This window comes from Ochotona princeps, chromosome 15 (genome assembly GCF_030435755.1).
Source record: "Ochotona princeps isolate mOchPri1 chromosome 15, mOchPri1.hap1, whole genome shotgun sequence".
Classification (NCBI taxonomy): Eukaryota; Metazoa; Chordata; class Mammalia; order Lagomorpha; family Ochotonidae; genus Ochotona; species Ochotona princeps.
Genome location: NC_080846.1, coordinates 11469738 through 11487169, shown reverse-complemented (window position 1 = coordinate 11487169; position 17432 = coordinate 11469738). Strand labels below are relative to the sequence as shown.

The 17432-nt window shown below is 45.1% G+C and overlaps 1 long non-coding RNA gene across 1 annotated transcript; it reads left to right on the top strand.

Annotated features, from left to right (window-relative positions):
- The first annotated feature begins 332 nt into the window (after positions 1-332).
- On the top strand, positions 333-9022 carry LOC131482031 (uncharacterized). The gene is made up of 3 exons (XR_009246720.1): positions 333-612; positions 7721-7917; positions 8794-9022. It is a non-coding gene; the product is annotated as an uncharacterized LOC131482031 (long non-coding RNA).
- Positions 9023-17432: the final 8410 nt, after the last annotated feature.

Below are 17432 nucleotides of genomic sequence, written 5' to 3'. Positions count from 1 at the left end.
TGTGTCACTGCAGGGTTATCACAGGCTTTGATTCGTAAAACAAGGCAATTATCCATGCAATGCAATATGGTGAAATCGGCCCCCCTGCTCAGTGGAAAGACAGAGTAGGAGCAGCATCAACTCTCTGTGTTCTTTCCTCTCCCACCCGCTTCCTTCCCTTCTGTTAAATCCTAGATATCAACTGCGACTTCCCCACAACACAAGAGAAAAAAATGGGCCAGGAACTACTAAATTCACACCCTAAAGGAAATGTAAAAGCCTTTCCCAACACTTGGGTCAGAGCTGAGACAAGCCTGTGTTCAGATGATCTCCCTGCTCGAGTTCAGAGCAGATATCCGAGTGTAGCATCAAGGCCTACCTGAACAGGTTACACATGCTGTCCTTGTCACCTGCTTGTCCTCCTAAGGAGACTTTTTGCGGCCTCTCTTTGTTGACTTTTCACTAGTGCACCCGGAAGATAATTCGCTTACTGTCCTGACCCAGCTGAGGACTCGAGTACATCTCCAGAAAGCAAGAAGGTAAGCATTAAGGCTGTTTGGCTTTCCAACGAACGGACTTTTCCTTTTTCTCCTAGTTTTTTCAGCATACTGCTCCTGGCAGGAAAACTACCTGGTAAGTGTTTTCTGCCTTATTGGGAGGAAATCTAACTGTGTCCCCTGAATTACCTTAAGAAACATGTTTATCGCAATTTGTTTTGTAAACTTAAATTCTGAAATAACAAACAAAACAAAGAGGATTTCCTTGTGAGTGGGACTGAAGGAAAGGTACCCCTCTCCTCAGAAAGCAAGAAAATGTCTTGGAAACTGCAGTTTTTGAAGACATTGACTTAGGTCTGTGGATGGGGTAGCAGGTGGCTGCTTGGCTCCTGGGCCCTTTCCAGCTTGAGAAGTGAGAACCTTGGGAAACAGGGAGACACCTGCAAACAGCAGCACTACAGGAAATATCATTGGATTGGGAAAAGTAAAGCAGAGGTTAGGATGTCAGAATGTTGCCTGATCAACTCTCCCTCAGCATCTGTGGAAAAGTTTAATGAATTTTTAAAAGTTATTAAACAGACACAGTCTGTTTATTGAGTACCATGTAACATTTCTATAATGCACACATTGTGTGATGTGCTGATGGGGTACATATATCTATCTCTCCAAACATTCAACATTTCTTTATAGTGGCAATATTCCACAAATCATTTCTTCTCATTTTGAAATAAAGAAATACTAAAAAATATGAAAGGAAGGAAAAAAAGTATAATCAAGGCCCGAGCTATAGCCTCATAGCTAAAGTCCTCACCTTGCATCTGCTGAGCTCCCATATTGGTACCAGTTCATGTCCCTGGTGCTCTACTTCCGGTCTGCTCCACCTCCCATCCAGCTCCCTGCTTGTGGCCTGGGAAAGCAGTTGAGGATGGCCCAAAGCCTTGGGACCCTGCACCTGTGTGGCAGACTGTTCAGAAGCACCTGGCTCCTTACTTCAAGTAGGCTCAGTTCCGGCCATTGCAGAGTGGGGAGTGACCCAGCAGATGGAAGATGTTTCTCTCAGTCTCTCCTTCTCTCTGTAAATCTGATTTTGCAATAGAAAAAAATCTTAAAAACCAAACAAACAAACAAAAAAACAACAACAAAATCTACTTTCTTAGATGATGCAACCCAGACCACTGGGCATGCTTTACAACTGCTACATGATTCTGTAGGTTTCCTAACTGAAGTAGTTAGCTAACTTTAGACTACCGACTAGTAAGACAAGGCAGAATATGTGTAGCGGCTAATAAAACCAGCTATCCTTAATTAATAACGCTGGGCCCTGTGGATACATTCAGATGGGCTTGGTCAGCCAGTAGACCTTGCAACAAAGCTGAAGACGTCTCATAGCTGTCCAAACCATTCAAGGAACACCCTCAGAATCCTATTCCTCACATCAGGATCTCTGAGGCATCATCAAATGGCCATCCCGCATCCTTGGGTACTGATGTAGTTTGCAGCAAGGAGTGGTCCCCTCCCTTACCCCCGCCATCAGTAGCAATATGGACACAGGAGAAAAAAGAAGTGAAACATCTGCTTCACTCACCTTCCTCCATACATCAACCTTTGGGCCACTTGTGCCTCCAGATTCTTTTCCCCCAAACTAGCGTTTGCAGGAAAGGGCTCACCTTTCTGTTTCTGACCAAGATAGTAATCCAACCCCTTTCTCAGTTTCTACAGAAAACCGTATCTAGAAGACCACCTGATTGTGTACATTCATTGAACATGTTGGAGGGCTAAGAGATTTACTCAGCTGACATTCAAAATCACGGTGAAACTTGGATGCCCTTATGAAAACAAAACAAAACAAAAATTCTTTGCAACCAGGCCATGGAGACGCATTGTTGTTTGGTGACTTGCTTCAGTACTACTTCACAGTATTCTCTCTCTTCCTTTCCGCCCCATTGCCCAACGCCCGCACCTGAACTCAGATTCCCTGTGCTCCTCAGTCATTCTGCTCACTCAAGCCCCAACCACCAGACTCAGCGCATGACCAGGTGCCCAGCTACACAAAACTACCATTGCTTGAAGCAGAACCCACACCTGTAGAAGGCAGAGCTGTTTGTGCATAGTAAGTTCCTTAGCCTCATCAGTTAAATGTACATGTTCAATTCCAGCAGAGAACCTGTTTTGTTCTCTACTAGAGAACAGGTCCTTGAGAGCCACAATTTTATATATATATATATATATATAAGCGCCATGGTCCTTTAAAACTCAATCCTTAAATTCCCAAAGAACTCACAGCTTATGAACAAGAAAACTCCACTCTAGGTCTTTAGTGTGTTGATGGCAGACGGCTGTGTAGCTCAAGGAGATGAAGCAACCTGTGGCATGAAGAAGTCTTGAATTCCCTTCTCTAGCCACATGTTCAGCTGCTGTTACTCACATTTCCTTTCTAAAAACTGACCTGTGTGTATAGCTGCCAAGACCCCTCCCCCTGCATTACATAATACACAGTGTTTCCTGGTGTGTCCAGGGACGCTGGTCCTGAGAGCCCTGGCTTGACCTCACATCAGTGTGAAATGTTTGAGACATTCGCTCTGCACTCTTTCTGCCCCACCCTGAAGGGTTCCACCAGCATCTGCCAAATCATGGGTGCATTGAGCAACAGAGGATATTGAGGGCTGTACAGAGCATGTCAACATGTCCTAAGAGACTCAATAAAGTGCATTTCATCCTTAGTTTCCTGTTCCTGGTTTGTTTTTGTTTTTGTTTTTCCGTTTCAAAACCAAATGCTAAAAACAAAAACAAAAACAAATGCTAACCAAAATTCTCCTTTCACGTACTTTTAAAGTGAATTGGGGCAGAGGAGGGTCAGAGTTCTCTATATCACGAAGGATGTTGACTGCTTTACACAATCACCCCACACCCCCGGTTTCAACAATTCCCTTATAAAAATACTATGACTATGCTTTATGGCTTTAATTTAAATTTTTTATATATGGAATAAAAAATTTGGTTGTCAAGACCATCAAACTGCTGTGTCACTGAAGTTCTAAGTTTAGGGGAGCACATATTTTATGCGAGGTATGTGACTTGTTAAATATAACATTAAATATCATTGTTATCAGTAAATAAACCTATGAGGTAAATGATGGTAAGGGGAAAATTCTGAGATAGCCTAAATTTGATTACCAGGAGCTGAGGAATGGAAGGTAGGAGAGACTAGAGGAAATTAATCAGCAAACAGAGCAAAAGACTTCTCTTGATGTTCTTGAGTGTGTACTGAAACCTTAACCCCTGGGGTTCGGGGTCGGGATGCACAGGTCAGGCCGCCACTTGAGGATGCCCGCAACCCATATCAGAGTGCTCACTTGAATTCCAGCTACTCTGCTTCCAGTCCAGCTCCCTGATAAAACACCTGGGAAACCGTGTATGATGGCTCCAGCACTCGAGTTCCTGCTGCCACACAGGCGACCCAGATGGAGTGCTTGCCTCCCGGCTTCAGGCTTCCCAGTTCCTGCTGTTGCAGCTATTTAGGGACAGAATTAGCAGATGGAAGAGCTCTGTGCCTCTGTTATACTGCCTTCCAAGTTAGAAAATAAATCTTCTAACATCTCAAAGGCACCCATTGGTGCCACTGTATCTTGCTTGTGGCCCTGACCAAAGACCATGGTTGCTTCTCCCTGGAGCCTGTTCTGCCATTCCGAAGCTTACGCACTGTGTAGTCCTGGCTCCTCTTAGTCATACCCAATAGAAACTCCATGTAAACTTTTTCTTCCTTCCCCAAAATTTTTATTGTAAAAGTGATATCTTTGACCTAACAGACCTTTTTCCAACTGTGACTTCACCTTGCTGCAGGTGACTGAGGAAACTTGTCCCAGAACCAGTCCTTTCTCCTTGGCTGGCATCCATAAAGCCCAGGTGTCCCGCGTATTTTGGGAGTCTCAGTCTCATGACTTCTGGATTTGAGGGAGGAAGGAAGTATCATTATGTTCTTAGAATTGTATCTACACATTACATTTAGTCTGTTTAAAAAAAAAACACTACTAAAAAATGAAATAAAAACTTAAAAATAAGTAAAGAAAAGAAAGCTAATCTCTGAGGAGTTGCTCCAGACTGTATGGCTGGTAGTGTTAAAGTTGGACCTGGGCTGCTTGGGGCTGGACAGTCAATGGACCAGGGGCAAGAACTGATGCCAAGCAGCAGGTTTATTCAAGGTCACTCGGGAGAAGAGTGGACTGTTTCAGTCCCAAATAACATACATCTCAGTTTGCAGGTGAGCAGGAGTACTTTTAAAGGGAAAAGGGGGGTGCTGAAGGAGTATGTCAAACAGATGTCAGGAGTCGGGGCTGAAAGTGGAGGCCCCTTGACTCTGAAACCTGACAGCTGGGGCTGGTGGTTGTTAATTCCACAGCCAGCTCCTGAGATTCCTAAGTCTGCTTCTGCTTGAACAAACATTCTGATCTGCTGCAAGATTAGCAATTTGAGTTTATTGACAGATTGTGAAAAGGAGAGGGAGATCTTTTTTTTAAAAAAAAGATCATAATGTGTGATTAGTCACCAGTAGGAAAAGGAAGATGTATTCTGCAGGATTACAGTAGGGAAAAGAGTTGGACACTAAGTTCATTTGAGGTTATGTTCATGGTATCACTCAAATGCAATTATTGATGAAATTGAGGATTTGATTAGTTCTAGGTCATTTCTAGTCATTTGAAGCCAACTATTAAATCTAATATAGTAAGGATGTGAGGCAGCTTGGAAAGGTTCATAGAAAATGCATGTTATCTTTAAATCTATTTTTCACATTTTTTTCTTTGAAATTTTCTTATTTATTTGAAAGAGAGAGAGAAGAGAGAGATCTTCTACCCACTGATTCATTCTCCAAATGACTGCAACATCCAGGGCTGAGCTAGGCTGAAGCCAGGAGCTTGGAATTCCATCTAGAACTCCCACACACACTTCATTCATTGTCCACTGATTTCCCAGGAGCTTTAGCAGGGAGCTGTGACAGAAGCAGAGCAGCGAGGACTGAGCCAGAGCTCCAGTTTGGGATGCCAACATCACAAGCGATGGCTTAATCCACTGTGCCAGAGTGTCAGCCCCTCCACAAACTTTTTGAGCTCCCTCATGTAATCGGTATTTGCCCTCACACTGGCATAATATAAAATTTACCACTATGAAGTTGAAAGTTCAGACTTCAGCTATTGTTGTACTGTTGGTTGAGATAGTAAAAATGCAGTTTTTTTAATTATAAAGGAGTATTATTGTGAAAATTTAAAAAGTGCTTTTATTTTTATTGGACAGTTAGATCAGATTTACAAGATGAGAGACAGAGAGAAAGGCCTTCCATTCACTGGATCACTCTCAGATGGCTTCAGTGGCCAGTGCTGAGCCAATTTGAAGTCAGGAACTTCTGAGTATCCCATGCAGGTGCAGGGTCCCAAGGTTTTGGGCCATGCTCGACTGCTTTCCCAGGCCACAAGCAGGGAGCTGGATGGGAAATGGAGCAGCCGGGAAACGAACTGGTGCCCATATGGGAAACTGGCCCTTGTAAGGTAAGGATTTAGCCTTTCAGCCATTGCACAGCACCCTCTCATTGTAAAATTGTAAGGAGTTCTGGAACTATAAAGTGAAATATAAGTGTGAATAGTTCACAAAAACTTAGGGTAGATTCTTCACCAAAAAAGGTTCACTGGAATGAAGTGACGAAGATGTAATAGGAGCAAAGTCATACAAATTAATTAATGTTTAAAAGTAGGGAGGAAAATCTCTTTGCAATAGAGCCTCCAAGACTAGGGCCGCTCACCCAAAACACACAGCAGGGCAAGCACTAACACTGAGGTTATAAGGCGGGGGTGGGGAGAAAACCTGATTTTTATTGCAGAGCAAAAAGCCCAGCAACTATAGCTTAAATCCTTCACTCCTCAAAGGAGGAAAAGCTGTGGATCTTACAGTTCAAAGTTGGGAATGAGCAGCACGAGATCAGTTCCTGAGCGGGCCTCTGGGTCAGTGATTGCGGCTGGAATGCGAAGGGAAGCTCTAGTCTGTGTGGACCTAGGGGTCAACTGGGTCTTGTTTGTTCTCAACAGGGCTTGAAGTTCCTGGAAAAACATCTCACCTAAAGTCTGACCCAGGATGTTAGCTCTAACGGTGACCCTGAGTTCAAAGGTGGCTGTGAGTTCTTGCAGGTCTCTGGAGAGAGGCTAGCAATGAGATGGTCGCTCTAAGGGCAGTTGTGTCCTTCTCCTAGTTTCCTGAGATGGTCTTTACAGAGGAAGTCCTGGGAACTGATGAAGTCGACACCCAGGGCTGCTAAAATCCCAGGTATATGAGAAGTCACGAGCTGCTCAGAGGCTTCTGCATCTTATTTCTTCAGAGAAGGGGAAAGTGGGGACATGCAGATCATTTTTGAAGGGTATAGTAAATTATTTTTAGGGGAACTCAGTGGGCCTGGAGAATATATAGTGGCCCAGGACAAAGCTTGTGTGACCCAAAATCTGTAAATCATTCTCTTCGGGACCAAGATAGAGGACAGTAGGGTTGTATAGTAAATGGAAAATTGGGGAAGAAACCAGAGGTGTTTGTTTTCTTACTTACAGATCCAGATTTGAGGCAGATAAGGGAAGTTTACAGAAAATGTCTCCCTGTACTGGCAGAGAGAATCACAGCGGAAGGTCCGGGGACCCTTTGCTTTGAGGTCAAGTCCAAGCTTAGCCTCTATCAAGTCAGAGCACCAATTTGGGAGGCATGGCTTGCTCACTCTCTCTGCCCCCATTCCTTCCTCAATTTAAAAAATGACTTATTTATTTATTTGAAAGAGTAATAGGGAAAGATAAAGAGATCTTCTATCTGCTGGCTCACTCCCCAAACGGCCCCCAACAAGTAGGAAATGGGCCAGGACAAAGTGAGAGGCCAGGAACTCCAACCTGGTCTACAATGGTGGCTGGCAAGGGCCCAAGTACTTGGAGCATCTTCTGTTGCTGGGATTAGAACCAGTACCTATATGGGATCCCAGGCGCGCAAGACAAAGACTTTAGCTGCTAAGCTACCGCACCAGACCCAGTGCTCTTCAATCTTTATCAGCTACATCATCTGGTCAAGCATAAAAGTTCTTTGAACAGTGCTGATCCTGGCGTTCATCACTCAACTGGCAACAGAGTTTGGCTCAGACCTGATAGCTTCACACGCTTGGGGACCATAAGGAAACTGGTCCAGAAAATGGAAGTTTTTCTTGTTTTGTTTTGTTTTGCTTTGTTTTTCAGTGGAGGATATGTGGGGCCATGATGACCATCCTTCTGCCTCTCTGGGGACCCCGGGGGGGGTGTTTCACCCCTCCACTCATCATTGAGAATCTACTACACGTCAAGCTCTGTTCTGGGATACCTCAGTGAACAAGACAAGGGCCTCGTGGTGCTTCATTCTAATGGAAGAAGAAAGAAAATACTAGCAAACCAACATGGTAAGCAGGTGCACTGCAATGTAGACCAGAAGAGAAGCATCGGGGGGAAGAAAAACTGGAGCAGCTTGCCACCAACGATGTGTCCATTAAAATAGGCACGTGGGAATGTGCGAGCCAACAGGAGCCACTGTACTTCCTGCTGCGCGAGACGACTCCCTCAGGGTTTAAGACAGTTGGGTTTGGATTTCTGCTCCGAGAAGCTAAAACCACGCTGGCTACACAGAGGCAGCTGCCTTGGCGTGTCTCCCTGAAGGGCAATAATTGTCATCTCTAGTTCCATCTGCTCCCTTGGCAAAGGAAGTCATTACAAAGCAATGGCAAAAGCAAAGACTCGGCTCCCATACTGGGTTTATGTGAGGACCTCTGAAAACACCATGTTCTTCCTCTTGCATGCTCAATTCAGTTCATCCCAGATAGCCTCCTTCTTATTGTCAAACACGGGAGGCAGAAAGCTGCACCCCCAGTATACCCATGGGTGAGAACTCAAAAGGAGCAATGGTCGACTGCTGTGGATAGGCCTGCTCTGACCACAGGGACAAGGCCACTGGCACAACCTCATCTCCAACCCCCCAGTCACAGTGACGGCCATGGATGGCCTCCCAAATGAGGTCTCCACTACTCTTTGTTGCCCCACCCAGCCCCTGCTATTCTTGCAGCAGCCAGGATGGCTTTATATATGGGTATATGGAGCTATAAATATAGCACATACTCATCAGGGAGACAAAATTGCCAACAACTGCTTCACTACCCAAATGTCTACAGTGACCCCTGGGACCAAGTACGGGATCTAGAGACTCAATCCACGTTTCCCACATGGTGGCAGAGATCCAGCTATCTCCTTCCAGGCACTCCGATATGGGATTTGTCTAATCCTAGGCCAAACACCTGCCCTCAGTGTGGCTTGTCAGATGGTTATCACATCCTGTCATGTGCCTCCAATGATGACCACAAGCTCCATGAAATCTGGCCCTGGGTTTATTCCTTCTGCTCGACCTTCATTTCCTCCTCTACTCACCGGGCCCCAGCCACACTTGCCAGCCCGTGTCCCGTAAGTTTGCCAATATGATCTTACCCAGGCCCTTGGCACTTGTGATTGCTACCTAGAACATTCTCTAACCAGACTTCTGCAGGCTCAGGCTCTTATTTTGCTTAAGCTTCCGCTCACATCTAACTTTTGTGCTAAGGCCTTGCTCAACCAAGCTACTAAAAAGGCACCCTTACACCTCTCTGTCCAGCTCTGTATTCTTCTTTGTTTTCATTGTAGCATCTGCCACATGTAAAACTATCATGTGGATCCCTGTCTTCACTTCTTTTTAAAAAACATTTTGTTTTTATTTGAAAGGCAGAATTACATAAAGAGAAAAAGAAAGAGCTCTTCCATCTGCTGATTCATTTCAAATGGCCACAACAGCTAGAGCTGGGCTAGTCTGAAGTCAGGAGCCAGGATCTTCTTCCAGGTCTCCCATGTGGATGGTCAGAACCCAGGGACTTAGGCCCTCCTCTGCTGCCTTCGCAGGCCATTAGCAGGGTTCTGGATTGGGAGTGGAATCACCGAGACCCAAAGGCCCTGACTGTGCTGTACTCCTAGTGCCTAGGGTAACACCTGACTCAATATATGGGATGTGTCTTAATATACTAGGCAGTTACTCAATATACTTCATTATTTTTTGTACATACAATTTATGTTATATGTATTACATATTACATACATGGTCCCTGACTTAAGATAGCTTGAATTAGGATTTTTGATTTTACAAAGGTTTAAAAATATATCCACACACTGTTCTGTTTCACTTTCAGTACAGTACCTAGCAAGTTATATGAGATATTCCAAGCCTTATTATAAAATGGATTTTGTAGTAGGTGATTGTGCCTGAGTGTAGGCTGAGGTAAGTGTTCTTAGTACATGTAGGTAGGCAGCTAGGCTGAGCTGTGATATTGAGTAAATTAGGTGTGGTAAGCACATTATTGTATCATTAAGTGACAAAGAGTTTATTGGGATGTAGCCTCCATAATAAATTAAAGAGCATCCGTATGTGCTAAATATATGTATGTACATGCAAATATATGTGTATATTTAAATGTATATATGTGCACACATGTGCGTTTATGTATGGGATCTTAAAAAAGTTAATGCAGAAGTGTCCTATAGAAAAATTATACATAGATTTTGAAATTTTCAACATCAAGCTAATCTTTACATTCGGTTTCCATCAACGTTTTGAAGTAGTATACCCATGCATATATCTATCAAAAGCAAACCCAACTGTCCTAGTCTTCAACAACAGCTTGATTCTCACTTCCATAAACACCAAGCAAGGATTTGTGACCCGCAGGTAACCAGCACCCTGGGTTCCTCCCATCTTCATTGGCACTTCCATCTTCCAGGGCCTCCATCTACACTGCTCTAACTCCTGCGGCGGCAGGGCAGAGGGGTGCGGGATCCCCGCATCATCTCCCTCCCATTCTGTTGGCCAGAACCCAGTAGTATGACCCTATCTCACTCTAAAGGGGACTGGTGTCCAGAGGAAAAAGATAGGTCTGAGTGGCTAGGCAGTCTTGGGCACATTAAATACATAAAGGTAATATATCTTATTTTCACAGGACTCCGAGGTAGTTAGGCACAATTATTCCCAACTTTGGAAAGTGAAGTGGCTTTCCTAAAAATGCCAGTTATTGGTGATGAACCTGCAATTCAAGCTTGGGCTTATTTGAGTAAATTAATCCTCTTTCCATTGTATTTACACCATCTCCATGCCGAAAGGATTTGCTTAGATTATTACCTGCATTGTTAGTAATCACGATAACCTGAAGTAACACTACTTAATCGAACATTGTTTTTTTACAAAGTGCTGGGTAGTCCTAATTGATCCTTAAACTTTGCCTGGAGTTTGTTCCAGCTCAGCCTGACTCCAGTAAAATTTATGTAGATTTTCCTCAAGTATCTCTGCCATCAGCTCCTGAATAGTTTTTTTTCCACTGTTCTTTAAAGGGACACAGAGGTCCCTTTGCAATTTGAACAGATGCAAGGGAATACATTTGCTTCTTAATTTTGGCAGCTCTCTGCTCTCTCTGACAAACTTGTATACAAGAATTTCTTGGTTTTCAGGTGAAAGCAAACAGAAAGAAGAAAAAGAAAGCTATAGCCACAGTTGGTCAGAGCTAATTCCCCTCCAAGTTGGTGACTTCTGAGCGCTTTCAGCTCATGCTTAGATATTTGCCTGTGGTTCCTCTAATCAGTCAGTGGACTGCTGGCATGTGGACATACCAACCTGAGCCAACTGGCCCACTCCCAGGCAGCATCTGGCAGCAGGCATTTGGTAAAGCGAACATGCTTGGCACATTCTGGTCCCATACCGGCGTCAGTCAGTTGAAGCCAGGAGTCTTCCACTTCTGATCCAGCTTCTCGCTGATGCGCCTCTGGGAAGCAGCAGGTGACAGCCCAGTGGTCCCTGCCCCCAGTGTGAGAGACCTGGCCTGAGTTTCTGTTTTGATATTCAGCCTTTCTTGCAGACAACGGGGAAGTGAAACAGTGCATAGGAGCTCTCTCATTTGTTCTTTCTTCATCTAAGAAAACAAAATAAAGAGCCTGCCTGAAGTCTGTTCTTGTATGTAGTCAGGCTTGGCAGATTTCACGGGTGGAAACAATACTAAAGACCCTTTTTTTCTTCTTTTTTTTTCACGTGTGTGTGTGTGTGTGTGTGTGTGTGTGTGTGTACTGTTTGTATTTTTCCCCTGCTACTGTATTCTTATCTCCTAGACCTTGGTTCTGGGGCCGGTGCAGTGAAGGGTGAATTGAACAGGGAGTGCTTGCCAGGATAGCCTCTGTCCCAACTCAGAAACATGCTGAGGGCCACCTAAACAAGCAGAGGGCACTTTTCTCTTTGTGGGGACACACAAGCCAGTAAACAGCCACCAGTCATGGGGAGGAGGCTGGTCAGTGGCTACAGGAATTGCCAGGTGTCTCCACATTGCACCCCAAAGTCAGTCTTAAAGGTAGTGAGAGGAAGAGGGAAAAATACAAGGGCCCAGGGCTGAGTTTCCCCCAATTTTTTTTTTAATAAAGATTTATTTATTTTTATTGGAAAGTCAGATTTACAGAGAGAAGGAGATACAGAGAGAAAGCTTTTCATCCGCTGGTTCACTCCCCAAGTGGCCACAACAACTGGTGCTGATCTGATCCGAAGCCAGGAAACTCCTCTGGGTCTCCCACGCGGGTGCAGGGTCCCAAGGCTTTGGGCCGTCCTCGACTGCTTTCCCAGGCCACAAGCAGGGAGCTGGATGGGAAGTAGAGCAATCAGGATAGGAACCAGCATCCATATGGGTTCCTGGCACATGCAAGGTGAGGACTTTCGCCATTAGGCTATTGCGCCAGGTCCCACCTCTCATTTTCACCTCTCATTTTCACCTCTCAGTTTTCTTGCTGGTGAATTAGAAATTTACTTTTCCCTTCCTGTCTTAAGGAAGTGGACGCTGAGAGGGGTCCAAGAGAAGGAAGTGACATCCGCTATCCCGACCACTACTGGTGGCCAAGCCAGGCCCACATTGGGCAAGTGCGGGGATGCTCAGGGCCTTGAGAGCTGAGAGGTCAGTGTCCCTCCTGGGTTAACCTTGTTATTCAAAGGCAATCACGCCCAATCCCTCCCTCACAACCCCCCAACAAAAGCCTCAGCTGAGGGCCTGGCGCGGTGATATAGTGGGTAAAGCTGCAGCCTGTGCCAACATCCCATTTGGTTCCTGGTTCAAGTCCAGGCTGCTCCACTTCTGATCCAGCTCCCTAGATTGTCCAGGAAAGCAGCAGAAGATGGCCCAAGTATACCCAAGTGCTTGGGCACCTGCACCCATGTGGGAAATCCAGAAGAGGCTCCAGGCTCCTAGCTTCAAATGGGCCCAGCTCCAGGTACAGCCATCTGGGGAATGAACCAGTGGATGGAAGATCACCTCGTTTCTCCCTCTCTCTTTCTCCATAATTCTTTCACATAAAACAAACAAACAAAGGCTGCAGCCAATGGAGCAGAGAAGTGGGCAGTGCATCCAAGGTCAAAATGGATTTTCTACCAGAAGAAAAGTTGAGACTTTGGGGGCTAGGCAGGTCTGCACGTGGCCTCAGAAACTGGGACAGGGGAATGCCTGGGAGGCAGGCAGCGCTTAATAGCAGTAATTAGAGCTGGACAGGGCCCTGCGGGTAGGATCAGCCAAACAGATGGGGCTGTTGTCCTGCAGGGTGGTGTCCAGAAGGGCACAGGTAAAGCCAGGAAGGGGTGGAGGGGGCAGGTCTTCCCTGGGTGCTAAGCTTCCTACACACACACAGGGACACACACTCAGCACCAAGCCAGGAGACCTTGTCCGGGAGAGGCTGGGCTCTCAGCCACAGGCAGGCCGCCTGCTCCCAAATGTCACCAGACACAGGAGGTAGCCTAGGCACCCATAGGCTGGTAAACACTGGAAACCAAGAAAGTAGGCCAGCCATAGCCGAGGGTCTGCATGCCACATTCAGGGTCACACAGACTGTGCCTGGGTTGAAGTCCTCTCATTGCAATGCCCCTACAGCAAACCCCTGCTTCTGTAGAGGACCTCCCAGGACCATCGCTCTAGATCCAGAATTAAAGTGACTCCCGCACCTGCTTCAGCAGGAGGGACTGAATCTCCCAGCCTGCTCGGACTTGTGATGCCAAAGTAAGCCATTCACTTCCGGCTTTGAACATTGGAAAAGTGTCTCTGAAGCAGTTTAAAATTAATCCAGATTTTTGGCAGCACAGTGCTGAGTCTCTTCCAAGTCAATTAAGTGAACATTAAAAATAACGCCTTATTTTTCAACAGTGAGTTTGACCCAAATAGTGTATTTGTGGACTCGAGGCTAGAACTGATTGAGGTCACCTGAGAGGCCTGTATGCCCGTCCCTGCTAAGACACCACGCTGCCTGGGCAGCTCTCGCCCAGCCTCGGGTCTGGATTACACTCTCCTCGGCTTGACTTGTGGTTGTTAAATCCCACTCTTCAGAAAGTTAGACACAGCTCACATAAAATAGAACAAGCAGACGTTTCAAAGATTGCTTCTATTCACTTCAACAATTAAAGAAGTAACCAGTAAATGCAAGAGCGGCCTGAGGAGACTTAAGGAACAGGAGTTTACACATCCAAGAAAAGCAATCTTCAAAATCTTAGAAGAAGTTCATTGGTGTGGATACCATGATTCATTAGTGTCTATCAGGGTTATAAACACTCATCTTTTGTGTGTTCTTTCATATAGAATAGAAATAATTTAGTCTGTGTTGGTAATAGATGCTTACACAACCCACTTTCAAAAAGGTAGCGGCACCCTTTACAGTTTAAAATATTTGATCCAACAGTAAATAGAAAATCCAGTAATCCCTGCATGAGGCTGCTACTACCCCCACACTACACGACACAGAAATGATATCCACTGGTCCCTCTCGCCTAATTCTAACCTTTTGGGTAATTGTGCTTAATAGAGAATTATGCTATTATTGGTTTAAAAATAATAATATTTAACATCTAATGAGTCCTGTCAGGTAAATGATTAGACAATGTGTGCTCTCTGACGCGCCCTGCACTGTGAAGAATGTACTGCTAGTGGCCCCGTTTTGACAGAGGAAGCAGAAGGGTGTCGGAATGATCCTTCCACAGATCACTCAGCTTGTGACAGAGCAGGGGTGAGAATCCAGATCCGGTGGGTCCCACATCTATGCTGTCATAGTGTTTGTCACATGATGGTCAAACAGCTCATTTATTTGCCTCTCATAGCACTGTGCGTTCCCTAAGGAGGATTGTGGTGTGCTGTTCACTGCTTTTCCAGGTCACTTACTGCTGCATATCACTTAACATGCTTTCAATAGGTGCTTCTTTAAAGAACTATGTGAAAGCAGAGCGTCCTATTCGAGTTCTATTTTTATTTTCATTGGAAAGTCAGATATACAGAGAGGGGGAAAGACACAGAGGAAGATCTCTCATCCGACAGTTCACTCCCCAAGCAGCTGCAATGGCTGGACGTGAGCCAGTCCGAAGCCAGGAGCCCCAGGAACCTTCCCCGGGTCTCCCATGCGGGTGCAGGGTCCCAAGGCTTTGGGCTGTCCTCGACTGCTCTCCGAGGTCACAAGCAGGGCACCGGATAGGAAACGGGCTGCCTGGATTAGAACCGGCACCTAGATGGGATCCCTGCACGTGTGAAGCGAGGATTATAGCCGCTAGGCTACAGCACCGGGCCCTCCTATTCGAGTTCTAAAATCTTTTGTATAGTCCTATCATCCCCCTCTGGTAATTAAAAGACACTTATATTCCTTATTTTAACTCCTGTTCCTTCCTTCCTCCTCTCTTTCTTTCTTTCTCTTTCTTTCTTTTCTTTCTTTCTTTCTTTCTTTCTTTCTTTCTTTCTTTCTTTCTTTCTTTCTTTCTTTCTTTCTTTCTTTCCCTTCCTTACTGCCTGCTGCCTGCCTGCCTTTTAAGATGCTTTTATTTGAAAGGCAGTACAGTAGAAGAGAGAGAGAGAGAATTTGCACTCCCCAAATGGCCACAACAGCCAGATCTCAGCTAGATCAAAGTCAGGAGCCAGGAGCTTCATCCTGGTTTCCACATGTATGTCGGAGACCTAAATACTTTTGCCACCTTCTGCTGCTTTCCAAGGTACATTAGCAGGGAGCTGGACCAGAAATGGAGCAACCAGGGACATAATCTGGTACTCAATATGGAATGCCAGCATTGAAAGGCTTAACCCACTACACCGCAACACTATCACGTTTCATTCATCAGTAACACTTACTAAAATGGTGGGAGTGGTAACTAGTATGTTGTTTACCAATCTGTGAAGCAATTTATAAAATAAGCACTGGTTGAGTATCGTGTAAGTGCTAATCATTGTACAGGTAGTGTAGGAATAGCTCTACTGTTAAAATATGTGTATGAAAGAATAAGGGTCTCATCTAACTTCATCTTCAACACCTAGCAAAGAGCCTAAAACATTCTGGGCACTTAATCAGTGGTTAGTAATTTAATGAAGGTATCATTGAATGAAAAATCACTACAAACACATGATATTTTGATGACATATTTCTCAAAATGTCACAGTTAGCAAGCACCAAGCGAGAACGTAGTTCTAATAAAAGAATATCATTTACCACGTTTCAAATTGTAAATGATCCTTTCTTATTACCATTGTCTGAATGTTTGCCCCCCAAATTCCTGTGTGGCTCCCTCATGTGCAGTGGGATGCAGTTAGGAGATGATTCGATTCTGAGGGTAGACTACTCAATGGATGGTATTGGCCTCTTACAAAAGAGGCTCAAAGAAGCTCCCTCCCACCTCCCACCATGTGTACCGTATGTGAAGCACCAAGGGGCCCCCATCACACTGGTGTCTTGGCCTTAGCCTTCCAGTCTCCATAGCTGGAAGAAATAAATTGATTATTTGCAACCCATCCAGTCTGTGGGATCGAGTTCTAGAAGTCTGAATGAACAAAGACACATTCAAACATTTCATGATCCTCTCCCCCTCCTTTGCCCTCCTTTGCCGTGCGTCTTGGGGATCTGATTCCAAGCTCCCTTGCAATAGGCCCTAGTGCAGCTAAGAGGGCAGGGAAGAGGAAGAAGCCCCTTATTCCCACCCTCTCCTCTCCTCCCCTTCTCCCTTGATAAGCCATATCTAGAAGGGACCTGTCCCCTCTGATTCTGCCTGCTGCTCATCAGTCCCTCTGGTGGCCCCAGTTCCCTCTGGGTAGTCTTGACTCCAGTCTTGGTCCCTTTATTCCCACTGATTCTGTTAGCTGGATTGCTTTGCCATCCATGGAAGGACTTTCAGCACTTCCTGCCTGTGTATCATCTGTTTCTCCTATGGACTCCCCTCTACTGAGCTATCTGGAGTGGATTTGTTTTCCTGAATGAATCTTGACTTAGTAGTCAAATGACTACAGATTAGTAACATTTCCATGGATGTGTAACTACTTGGTGATGTGGTAGGATGATTAAGAGCTGGGAGGCTCCTGAATCACCCCAGGCTAGTTGGAGTCAAATATGTTCCTTGGCGGAGTTTTAAGTGATCACATGTCACAGACCTTGAAGTTGCTCAATACCTACTCGAACCATAAATATTAAATCAATAAAAGCACAGGAGTATAATAATCATAGCTGTAGTTTATAGATCCATACAATACATCTAGCACTCTTTCAACTCATTATACACATCTCTTTCAATTCTCCAACAAAATTTGGATATTCTATTCAGGGTTGTTAGTAGCAAATAATGGACAAATAAATAGGCAAATACATTCTGAATTAGATCACAGTCTTACTTGTTGACAGAACTGAACCAGAAGGTTTTAGTTGCTCATGTAACTAGGAAATGAGCGATCTTCACAAACTTTAGGATGGGAAGCAAAGTTGGGAAACAGCTAAACAAAGCAAGGCATGGGCCCAGCGCGGTGGCCTAGTGGCTAAAGCCCTCACCTTTAACATGCCAGGATCCCATATGGGCACCGGTTCTAATCCTGGCAGCCCTATTTCCCAT